The 12,857-nt window shown below is 43.9% G+C and overlaps 1 protein-coding gene across 1 annotated transcript in view; it reads left to right on the top strand.

Annotated features, from left to right (window-relative positions):
* Positions 1 to 12,857, top strand: part of LOC143316916 (pyruvate carboxylase, mitochondrial-like) — a 252,944-nt gene that overhangs the window by 59,725 nt on the left and 180,362 nt on the right. The gene's annotated exons all lie outside the window — the stretch shown is intronic.

Below are 12,857 nucleotides of genomic sequence, written 5' to 3' on the forward strand. Positions count from 1 at the left end.
CTCTTCTTCCTCCCCCTCCTCCTCCCCCTCTCTGTATGCCCCTGTCCATTTCTGTCTTGCTTGACGCCACAAGGCAACACATGCAGCAGTCAACAATCCACAGTGTCTCCTCAGGCCACACGCAGGGTGTCTGCGCCCGTGTCTGTCCATAAAATAACCACTGACAAGGAAATACTGCTGAGCTGCACAGGCGACATGCCTGGACGCTCTGTAATGAGCTAGATAATGGTTATAATAATTGTAAGCTTGTGTGTGTATGTGTTTGAGTAAATTGCGTGTGAAGCCGTGATTACCTGAATCAGCCTTTATATTACAGTATGCTTTAATGTCTGTGTACAAATTCAGATGGATGCGTGTCTGTAAGCACCGCAGTCTACAACCGAATCCAGCTTTTGATATTTAGCTATTTTGTGTAGCTTGTGTGTGCGCAACAGTGCATGTGCGAGCGCTCATATTTGTGTGTGTGTGTGTGTGTGTGTGTGTGTGTGTGTGTGTGTGTGTGTGTGCGTGCGTGCGTGCACTCGGAGTAGCTTTGTTTGGTTTTGTGAGCACGTCATAAAATAATTTTAAGGTGATTATAATTGTGCAGCGAAGCGTACAGTGAGTGATTGAGAAGTAAGCAGATGAATAAGAATGAGGGTGTGTGTCTGAGTGTGGGTCTGTCCTGACAGTTTGTGTGTGTGTGTGTGTGTGTGCGGAGAGAAAGTGAGTGTTGAGGCTATTTATAATGGGAAGGATGCTTATCATGATTATAATCACAGGCGTCATTGTTTCTGGTTGAATGTGATGTTTTTTTAACTCACAAGGCCGAACTTCACTCTCCTCTAACATTAAGGCCTTTTAATATGACATGTTTGACATTTACTGGACTGCACAATAAGATCCTGCATAAGGAGATAACGATAATTACTCATCGTTTATGAATGGAGATAATTGCTAGCAGCCATTAGCAGTGAAGCAATAATGAGACTTAAGATAGGGCAGAATGCAAAGAGCTCGAACTGTTTTACTGGTTGAACCTTTTGAACAGTCGGCTTCTTTCGCTCAGTTTCAGCCACCTGTATTCACAGACTTGGCAGTCACTACTTACTCTGTCGCTTGGTTTTTCAGAATACGCTCAGAAATGACATCAGTTTGCTTGTGAGTGGTGTTTCGCAGGTGCAGGTGCAGCTTCTGTCTATGTGTATCAATGGATTGTGGAGAGTGTCTGTGTTCCAGGGATATACAGTAGGACATTTCTTTGGCTTAATGATGTAGAAACAAGACCAAGAGTGTACAGCCGCGCTGCTTTTTCACAGTTTTGGATGCTTTTTAGAAAGCAAAGTATTGAACAATTACGAATGTTGACTTGCTTGTTGCTCTAGATGAGAAGTTAAGGAGTGACGGAGTGATTAAATTCATCCTGAGGAGCACATCGATGTTGACATATGTTACTTTATTTCACTGGAAAAATGAAAACTTTGACTTGCAGGTGGCACTACTTAAAAAGTCAGGGCATCATCATGGGCAGTAAGGTTTGCAAGAGTATCAGTTCAAAGATACTGGTGTCCCTGCAAAGTGTTTCAGGAGTGTGTGTTTCGCTCCAAAGTATCGGCTCACGTTCCTGTTGTTTTTTGATGGTTTTGTCCTTCCACCTGCGTAGATGGTAGCATTACCTTACAGTATATTTCCTGTACCGCCACACTAGCCTCTTCACGTGTGATCCTGACAAGACTGCAAACCCCTAAAAGAGCAACACCATTTAAACCCAAGGCTGGAATTAATGAAATCCTAATTTGCATGAATTACCATGACCTAAATGATAAATTAAACTGTAATTTCCATATGTTCCGTCCAGTAATCCCCTTTGGATTCCTCCTAAGCCTTTTCTGCAGGCTCTGGGCTGCTGAGCCAGGTCGTATCAAAGACTTGATGAAAACCAGAGGATTCAGCATCAAAAAGGTGGTTGATCGTGGGGAAGGCCTAGGGACAGGCATATGCATTTGGGGATAGCAGCAGAGGGGGGGATACATCAGTCTTCTACCAAGCTGTGTTTTTTTTTTTCCCCCTTACATTCAAATGTCAAGTGTGCCTCCGAAGAGCAGCAGCAGGAACCGCTTAGATCCACCTGAAAACTCACTAATGAAGACGTCAGTTTTATTTCTGTCTTGATTGTGCAGCCATGAGCCACGAGGGAGTCATCAAGCACCGACACACTTTGCATGACACACTCTTCATTCGGCCCACTGAAGCCTGCAAGAAGGTGCTGGAGCGCTGTCTGGTTGAACCGACCAATCGCGGGTCATGTTTATCAACATTGTTTCGTTGTCACTCCCCACACAGCAACTAGCAGACTGGATACCAGGCGCCGCCGCTTGCATTCAAATGATTCACCAGGCTGTTAGTCAGAGAGCTGTGACTGGAATATAATGGGGTGAAATGACAGATGAAATCTCTCCCAGCAAGACGTAAAGGAAGCTTTGCCGCTTTGCTGGGCTGTCTGGCGCGTTGCAGGCTTACCTATCGGTATATCACGCTGGGAACCTTGTCGAGAACATCATTTTATTTAAAAAGGCGTGCTCATAAATTGTTCGGTGTTCCTCTGACTGCCTGCCTGTGTTGAGGCTTTTCTTGCACGCAAACACAAGTGCACGTATACATTCATACATCAAAGATGCATCTGCAGTCTGCTCAGAGCTTTGGGTTTAATTAGGAAGGTTTCCTGCTGGGTTCTGGTATATGGAGAGGAAGAGACCCAGTGACTCCATCCCCGCTGCACACTCATATCATTACGCCGCACGGTTCATTTGTCTAAAACCTGTAAATGAAAATTCCAGCAGCGATGATGGCTGCAGACGTCGAGCATGCGTGTGTGCAGACACAGTTTGGTGTATGCATGTGAATTTCTAAACGCGCTTTCCTGCACGTGTGGTGAGAAGCGTGTGCAGGCATGTCTCCGTGAAGCATTCGTCCTTTTCTCTGCAAATATCTGTGCAGAACTACAGAGAAACCAGCTGTGGGAGGGGAAGTCATGGTGCCATCAGTATATCACAAGGATAAGGCTGTTTCAATATAGTCAAAGCCTGTTAAAGTTCATCCCTCTGTGCTGCTTACATTGACGTCCAAACACTTCAGTGAGCCACACCACTGCTGAAAACAGTCCCCAGCAAATGCATTATTTGCCTTTTAAAGTATAAAAAGGGGTTTCCATGTTAAGCCAACATCTTTCTTACCTGTTTTGAGTGTTTCTCTCCTCTTCCCTCACTCTTGTTCTTCCTCCTCTGCCCCTCTCTGTATCTTCCTCTTCTTTCTGCTCGCCTTGTCGTTCCCCCTCTTGTTTACTTTGGTGTATATAGTTTCATTTGTGAGGGCGAAAACATCGTCCATTGTCATGCTAATACTGTGCTCACATACTGAGCGAAGTTATCCGCAGCATGGCTGAATTGAGTTATCTCTTTGCCGTCTCCGTTTTCTCCCCCTCGCGCTCTTCCTCTCTGTTAACTCGTGTCCTCGTGCTTCCCTGCATATTTCTTGTTTCCTCCGCGCTGCACCCCTCATTCTTCTCTTTCATCTCGTATTTATTGCATGCCATTTCTTCCTCTCCCAGCTGTTCTCCTTTCTCATTGTTGCCTCCATTTTATTCCGCCACAGCTCATATTTTACATTTATCACGTTATCTGTGCTGGGTCTGTGACTCACAGGCTAGTCTCATTATGTGTGTGTGTGTGTGTGCGTCTGTGTGTACTTGTGTGTGTTTTTGATAGCAGGCATGTTGTTTTTTTTTTCCATGTCATGTGTGCGGCTTGTTGGATATCGTTCTGCGGGTGCATGTGCGGGACGGCTGATGCATTTTTAAAGGACATGTGTGTGGATGCACAAACCTATGATTGTGTGTACGCATGCGTGTGTGTGTGTGTGTGTGGCCTTGTTTATCTGGCTTCCCTCTCTTTCTCTCTCTATTTGTGACCTCCGCTGTGCAATTTTCCGAGTGAGAGAACTTGGATTGCATTTTATCAGACCATATGGGCTTTTGCATTTTTTGTTGTGCGTGCATGTGTCCGCCGGTGTGCATTTGCGTGTTTTGTGGACTTGTTGTATGTATGGATCTTCTTGCAGACCTGCGCTTCATATTAACAGCACCCTTCAAATTAAAATCTTGATTTAAATGGTGCGACCTTTTAACAGAGCTGCGGTGTACCTGACTCTCAGGGCTGTGAATAATTGGTTATTTTAGACTGAGATTCTGAATAACAGCCGCAGTTTATTTCCAAACTTTTGTTTTACTAGTTTTAGAGGCCGGCGGATCTTGCGGTAGCAGAACTTCGCAGTTGATTAAATTACTAAGAAAAGTTGAAGGTTGTTCATCAGTAATGAATCAGTTACATGTTGAGTTATATGTTCTTACTGCCTAAAGTGTTGTAGGAAAAGTAAGTGCTACGAGGGCATTTGCTCATGTCTGTACATCTGCAGAAGATGATGCTTTCCAAGGTCACAAGAATAACACATGCATGCTGTTACATGGTGGGTTTTCTGCTCTAAGTTGCAGTATGCATAGATCAGAGTGAAGCACGTGGTATACATACATGTTCAAGAGCTGTGTAGGTGTGTGGTTCTCTCAGAGTTCAAGGCAGCTTGTGGAGGTTTACTGACCCAACTCAAAGCAAAACCTGTAATTAGAGGAGCGTGCTTAACAAACTTCATGCCATGTTTATGGCCACTGTAGGCTCAGGTCAGGTTTCCACGTTCACTGTACACCACCTCACTAAAAAGGCAATATGTATCATAAAGGAGACACTGTGTGTGGATTATTTCAAGGGTTATAATCAGATGAGTTCAAGAGTTTATGGTCTGGTTTCATTTCGAGCCAGGCGCTGAAGCGAGAACACCAACGCGGCTGAGTCAGTATAGATCCAAGGAGACAGACGGGTCAAGTTTGATCAAGCAGCGTGGCGTCTTCAGGCGCCTCCCAGCGCATCAATTTTACACATCAGCCTTAGACCTTGTGTGGAGCGCAGGCTCGTACAGGTTCCAAAGAAGGCCTTGAAACATGGTGCACTTTAAAAGTTACAGGTTTAGACACAAGTCAAATGTAAATGAGGCGTGAATCACAGATCTCTAAATTCCACGAATCCCTGTAAAGGTCACACCTCAGGCAGTGATATCGAATCAGGGCTTCTCCTTCGAATGTTCCAAAACGCCGATATAGTGCACTGAATTCGGATTAATTTGCTGTGTGAGACCACAAATAAGACAAGAATTAGCCAGCTGCATTTCAAGATAATCTTCACGACCCCCAAGAGCCGAATCATTACGGAAAGATTTCAGTGTGCGCGGGGATACACACATGTAGCTGAGTGAACATGTGGTCGCGTATTGTTGGTTTTCGTCGTCTACTGACATCACTATCATTGGTAATACTGCCCCCCCACCCCCCGTCTGTCTTCCTCTTATCTGCATGCACTGTCTCTCTCCTCTCGGCCTTCTCATCTCGCTGCTTGCTGCCTTCTGGACGCCGGGCTCATTTTGCATTCCTCTCCTCACTCTTCCATCTGCTTCATAACAAGGAAAGCAGGAATTAATTAATAGGCTGATAGTGACGCCTGAAAAAAAAACCGGGGAGAGCGCGAGCTGAAAGAGAGAGGAAATCTAATCGGATAGGATCGTGTCTTTGTGTGTGTGTCCGTATTTTTCACCCCCTGCCTTGTTCTCCTCCTCCACTTATGTCCTCAGCTTTTTTAATTTTTAATTCTGCCCATTTTCCACCTTAAAACATCCTATTCTCTCATCTCTCCTCTCCCCTCACCTTTCCATCCTTTCTCCTCCCCTTTCTGAGCTTTTCCCTTGCCGCACATTGATAAACTGTGATTAATATTTCTCCCCTCTTTTCATCCCTTTCTCCCCCCTTCTCCCTCCATCTCCAGCCACGTTCTGTTTGCATTTGCGTATCGAACAGGCAGCATAGTTGTCTGGCTGCCAGCTAAATTGATGTCAAAATGCCATCCTCATGCCACAATGATTCAAATTTCTTATTTCCTCCCCTCTCTCATGCAGACAACTCATCCCTCCCGTCTGTCTCTCCATTTCTCACCTCCCCTCGCTGGGCTCTCGCTTTTCTTCTTCTGTTTGCTGTCGAAAACCGTCTAATGAAATTCATACAAAACAAGATGGGAGGCTCCATGCCTACCTCCTCGCCGTCCTCCTTGCCTTTCTCTTCCCGTCTTTTGCTTCGTCTTGGTTTTTTTTTCTTTCATATTCTCTCTCGCTCCATTTCCCTGAATTTATTGTCCTTTTCATCTGTCCTTCACACTTTCCTCCATTGCTCTTTGTCTTCTTATATCTCTCCATGGGCCTGCTTTTCTTCCAGGTCCTGTTCTTCCGTTTCCCTCTATTCATTTCTACTGTTTTCTCTGTGTGTGTCCATCCTTCCTATTCCTTTGCCATCCACTGCTTCCACTTTCTCTGTTGTCCTCTTGTTTTTGTACATTTCCATTCCTGCAGGCCTCACTTGAACGCATGTTTCCTATATTTCCTCTTCTTTATTTAGACAAGAGATTGTGTGTGTGTGTGTGTGTGTGTGTGTGTGTGTGTGTGCGTGCGTGTGTGCACATTTGGTATAGACAAAAGTCTGCATTAGTTTTACTGAAATGAGAAATACATTTCTGCTTTGCTCTTTGCGACTTGCCCCGAAGCCTTGAAAAATGTATTTACGGTTACATTTGTGCGAACATTAACAACACCGAAGGCTGAGGAGAGCACACACACACACACACACACACACACACACACACACACACACACACACACACACACACACCCTGATACAGTGCGGACTAACACTCGGCGCGCTAATGAAGTTACAAAATCAAGCGTTCACTTCAAAAGGAGTAAATGTTTTGCATTTCGAGGCCACATGTGGGAGGTTGGGAGAGGGAGCTGGAGACAATGGAAGATGAAAGGGCGAGAGGCGGGAGGAGAAAGGAAGGAAAGAACCAGAAATGATGGAGAAGACCAGCAATGTAAAGAAACAGGCATTTTGGAGGAAGGATGATGGTGAAATTAAAGGGATGTGTTGGGATTTTCATGTGCCCTTTCTTCTCTTGCTCACACTTCCCATCTGTTTCTGTTCTGTCAGGTCTGCTCGGCTCTCACTTCCTCCCTCGCCCACCTTCCTCTCCTCCTTCCCTCCTTCAAGTTTTCTACCCGTCTATTCCCCTATTCCACTTCTTACATCTGCCATGTTCAACTTAAAAAAATAATTTAACATTTTGGGAAATGGGCTCATTTGCTGTCTTGCTGAGAGATAGATGAGAAGATTGATACCTCTCTTATGTCTGAAATTACAGTCATCAGCAGCTTAGCTTAATTTAGACTCTGTTAACAAAATCCGCCTACCAGCACCTCCAAAGCTCACTAATTAACAAGTTATATCTCATTTGTCTAATTTGCACAATATACAGAGCTAGGCTAGCTGTTCCTCCCCATTGCCAGTTTTTATGCTAACTGAGGCTAATCATCTCACGGCTATAATTACATATTCAGTGTACATACAAGTTATACCAAACTTCCCCAGGTAAAGTGTCAAAGGTATGTCCCTAAATGCCAAACCATTCCTTTAAGCTCCTCTTTCTCCCTAATACTCCCATTTCTCCCCCTTGTTATCTCCTTTCTTAATATAGCACCTTCCACCCTGAGTCGTTTCTTCCTCCTCACTCCCTCCTCAATTCGCCACGGTCATCCCCTCACTGCTCTTGTCCCACACTCCCACTTATCTGTCACGTCCCTCCATCCTGCTCCCCTTCCAGCTCATCTCCCTCCTCTCCAGCCTCCCCCTGCCTTCCACCTTCGCTTCCTCCCACTGCCTCTTCGCCTTGGTTCCTTTTGTCCTTTTGAGCGAGGCCAAATCCAATCTCTTCCACACTCCCACTTTTCCCACTCGCTCTTTCAGTTTTGGCATCCAGCTTTTTATCCTCTTCTGTACTCCCACTCCCTCTGCTTCCCCTCACTTCATTTTCCGCTCTCTTGCATAGAGTTGGGGATGTAAAGCTGTCATCTTGTCTCTTATATACTTATCTCTCAATCTCCTCCATCCGTGTGGATCTGGGGACAGGGCAAGAACATATTCTTTACCTCCCTGCCTGTTTTCTTCATATTTTCTTGACTGTTTCTTCATCTCTAATGCACACAACAAGCTTGATTCCTCTCCTCACCACACTCCTTCTTTCTCTTTCTTTCCCTCCCTCTCCCCCTTTTAGTTCTGGGCGCGCAGCCACCCCCTTCTCCCTTGCTAACGAGCTCTGAGTGAAACGACTGAAAATGATATGCAATTAGCACTCAGGCTTCATGGTCTCAGTGCGTGTGAGCGTCTGTGTGTGTGTGTGCGCACATGTGACAAATTGAGACAGGGTTTGTGTGCTCGCTGCTGAATGTGAACGTATGTGCCTGCTGGACTTTCAGATAGCGTATGTGGGTGAGTGTGTCCTCAGGTTCTAGTGAGTTTCAGGCTAATGTACTTTCCATGTACTGTGATAACGGTGGGACGTGTCCATCGAGGCTTAGTTGTGCATGAGGTCAAAATCATAAATATTTTCTTAGGTAGTGCATTCATATTTGTATATACGTTTCTCTGAACATACTTGAGAATGAATGTGAAAGTGGAGGTGCACACCCCTCAGGTCAGCACATTGTACATCCTCCTCTCTGATCTCCTCAACCCTGGCAAACTAACCCCTCTGCATAACTCCAGGAGATAATTCATTGTAATATAATTACAGTTTAATGAAAGCCTCATTGCACTCTTGACTCTGGAGATGACCTGCAGTGGTTCTATGACGGTCGTCTCTTAAAGGGAAATGTAAATTCTTGCTTCGGATGCGTGTCCTGCCTTTTGTCATATGGAGTCACACTGCCTTTTTTGATTAGCATACTGTGTCGCAAAATTAATTCAAGCAGTTTCATTTTTTTCTGCAGGAATTGTGCATGTTCGTTAATTGCTCCATATACTTTAAGTGGGCTGAAAGAGGTAGGCTAGCAGCATTGCTGAATAAGCTGAAGTTAGTGGCTGTCAAATAGAAAGCTCAGTTCATTTGTCAAGTACTTGGTGTATAATTTAAACCAGTGTTTCCCAAAGACCCCATCGATGTGGCCATTGGGTGCTGGAGGACAAAACAAGGGGCCACAAGATTCAGTAAAATTCCATTTTTTCATGGTGTTTTTATGAAGCGTAGAATAATAAAGCAACATTTACATGAACTACATTTATTACATTATTAGACATACGAAAACTAAAGAAATAAGCAATAAATATTAACAAACCTCATTGATAATGCAGTTACTGCTGAGCACTGCTAACAACATGACCGCTGATTGATTGATATTCATTGATGTTTTTTTCCTGTTAGACACACGATTTGTGAGAATAAATGGCACAAGTGAGACTATTTACTCGTGGTCTGCTCGAAGGGGGGGCATCTCTAGATGCGACATGATTGGTACGTCTTCCTTTAAATAGCAAGAGGACATGAACCCAAATTAGGCTCAATCCAACACACTTTCTTCACTACTTCAACTGTAGTTTTGTTCATAATATGACAACATACTTAAGCCTCACTGGCATTTACAGGGCTGGATGTCTTAAGCTTTAACGGTAATATTTCACGCTATGTAACATAACACGATGAGGATAATACAATGTTAAAGTCAACCCAGTTAACATCAATGTCAAAATAGGCTGCAGCAAAATGATCTGTCAGGTTTAAGTGCACAAGCTCAGATAGAACATTTGCATTAGAGGATAAACAATATGTGCATGGTGCTGCGCTTTAGATTAAAGGGTTTCTCCTCATCTTTGAAGCTACTGGGAGGGAAACCTGTTAAGTTCAATCAGAGTTTAGGCTTTTGCCCGGATCATGGGAGCTGATTTGAGTCGGTGTCCTTAAAGTGGTGCTTGCGTGCAGAAGTGTTGAATGTGGAGATTTCCACCAGGGCGTTTCTCCCAGACAATTTTTAAAATCATTTTTTAAGGTGCCACGAGAAAATGCAAGTTCGCCATGTAAGCAGAAATATGAGACGGGGTGCAGAGGTGCGTGCATACACTTTATTCTCCAGGCTGTTGAGTTCCAGCCATCTGCAGCCTCCATGATGATATATTTTATCCATAAATGGCATGTGTGTCAGTTGGACAAGGGAGGATTTACACTGCTTATTCCAAAAAAGACTTTTTGGGGGGCGCTGCTATCAAATCTGGCTAATACAGGACTTACGGGAATGTAACCAATGCTTGGCTGTAAATAATTTGGGCATCCATGTGGCTCTGCTGTGTAACGTGCCGACGTGTTTGGGATTGGTGATTTCATCAGAGAGCAAATGTGAGATATTCACAAGCATATCAGAAGCCTTAAGCAAGATTGTTCCATAGACAGGAGGACCGAATGCAAAATAATGTGCTTGGCTGCAAGGTAAGGGTGCTGACAGGATTTCAAAGAACACATTGAGTGAGAAGACACATGTTCTCTGGCACCTGTGGGGGTTTCCATTTTTCTTTCAGATTGTCAGAGATCAAATATAAACTTAGCAGCTCTTCAGAGGCCCCGAGAAAAGGCTAAGACACAACTGGCAAACAGTCAGGCATGCTGGGCCGGGAAAATAGACACGCAATATTGGGCTTGACATCCTAAAAGTTTTATGTGTTCTTTAGTATTGTCAAAAATAAATAAGTGCAGGCCTTTGACACATCAGAACTGCAAAGCGAGGGAAAACAATGTCCGAATGTGAAACATTAAAAAAGCAAAGAACAGAGGCAATATTTAGTTGTTTTTTTCTTTTCTTTTCTTTTCTTTTTTTTTCAAAATGAAGATACTGTAGAAGTGCATTATATCAGGATTAACATTCACAAACAGTGCATGCAACGTTTATTTCCATGACCTTCTTGAGCTCTCAGCATAACAGGAAAACGAGTCAGGTTTTCCTCTCTGTTCCATTTGTCTTGTTATAATATGATTATTTTCTAATTTTGATAATATGCACTACTAAACTATGAGTTGAAATGACGAGGGCCTAAAGGCAGGTCCTGCATTATTACCTAATGTAATTTTGGGGCCTTGTACTGTAGAGGGGCCCCAAGTGAAAGTCTTGTTTTAGAGCTTATTATTTCAGTTTATGTTGTGCTTACATGCTGCATATTCCTAAATACATTTCTTTTTAATCACATTTCCAGCAACTAATGGACACACAGCAAACCTTGGGCCAGGTAGTGTTGCAGCTCAGGAATGGTTCTTGGTTCCTGGGGCTCTTGGCAAAATATAATTAAAATGCCATGTGCAGCCTGCCGCGTGCACGGCGCTTGTCGGGTATTTACATGACAGGATACTTGCACAACATGGAGAGAGTCGAAACAATTGGGGGTCAGCAACATTTAGATTGGATTTGAGAACAAACTGGTGGAACAGCTGTAGTTAATATTAGTTTTGGTCATGAGTAAATACAAAAAAGGAACCGCAGAGAACTGACCTCAAACATCTGCACATCCTCTGCTCTCTCTAACACCGAGTTCTGCCGGCGGTTTCAACGTGTTCATTGTCGCCTCTCTTGTTGAGCATGTTCTAGCAGCGCGTTCTCCAACTCCTACTTTTGCTGAAGGCGTCTCACCCTCATCCTCTCCCTGTGTACTTCGGCCTTATTGTGGAACTTGTTAATGATACAGGGGGCTTCTATTCTGTAACTGGCTGCACTGAGGGACAGATGTTGCTGCAGGCTCTTTAATTTTTCTCAGTCAAATTAGTATACAATGAATTTCATAAATCCTCGAGGGTCCTCATTCAATCAGAGTTGCCTTATGTTTTCAAAGTATAAGAATTATGTGAGGGGGAAAAAAACTAGGCCAGACATGAGTTATCTGTATATTAATAGTCTGTGCATGGATGCCAAGTGTTTGACTCGCGACTCAAATGTTGAGTTGTTGTTGTTTGCCACTGAAATGTGTTTATTTGCATAGTATTAAAAGACTCCCATTTCTATGACAGGGCAGCCATTAGCCATACTTTATCTTTAGCATTCTGTATTTCAGCCTGAATGTGCAAGAATGGATGACTTCATGAAGGAATTCAGGAGGATAAAGTATGAGGCTAAATGTATGATGGAAGGATTGAGCTGTAGGTTACTTTATTTTCCTGCCTTAAAGTCTTGGCTGCAGCACATTTCAAAGCATTTCTGTTCATGTGCAGTGTCCTTAAAGGGCTGCACCCCAAGGAGGCTAGTTACTGTGTGAGTCTGGTAACAGACCAACGTCCCAATTAAGCAACAGAGAAATTGAGAATTGTTCCCATTACCATCGTTTGGCACATCACTCATGAAGTGACTGCTTTCATCTCGTCCTCTTTATTATTATTTTTTATTTTGAAGATTCAACCGGGGGTGTCTGAATTCAAAAAACACCACCATATTCATGTAACAAAAACATGACGTTAGCGCCCGTCCAAGTTATCAAGAGTGGATCTGCTTTTTCCACCAACACATTTCACACCAGGCTGATGGATAATTGTCCTTCTGTTTGGCCGGAGTGTGGATACCAGCTAATTGAGACATTAAGGAGACGGAAGCCAAGACGGGGTCCAAAATCTGAGCTCCTTTGCTAATGTGTGTGCCTTCTGTCTCTCATTCACTCTTTAAGAAGGAGAGGCTTCCCAGTTGCCCGACGTGTTTGTGTTTGGCAGCCGACTGGGTTGCAGGGACGCAGCCATGTTAGAAATGTGTGTCCTCACCCTCTGTGACCGTCCACTGCTGCGTTTAAAACAGCATTACACATTTTGGCTGCGTGTTAGACTGCACGAGGTCATGAAGCTTAACCTAGCAAGTCTCGTTTAAGCGATGCTTTTAAATAAAAT

This window comes from Chaetodon auriga, chromosome 24 (assembly GCF_051107435.1).
Source record: "Chaetodon auriga isolate fChaAug3 chromosome 24, fChaAug3.hap1, whole genome shotgun sequence".
Classification (NCBI taxonomy): Eukaryota; Metazoa; Chordata; class Actinopteri; order Chaetodontiformes; family Chaetodontidae; genus Chaetodon; species Chaetodon auriga.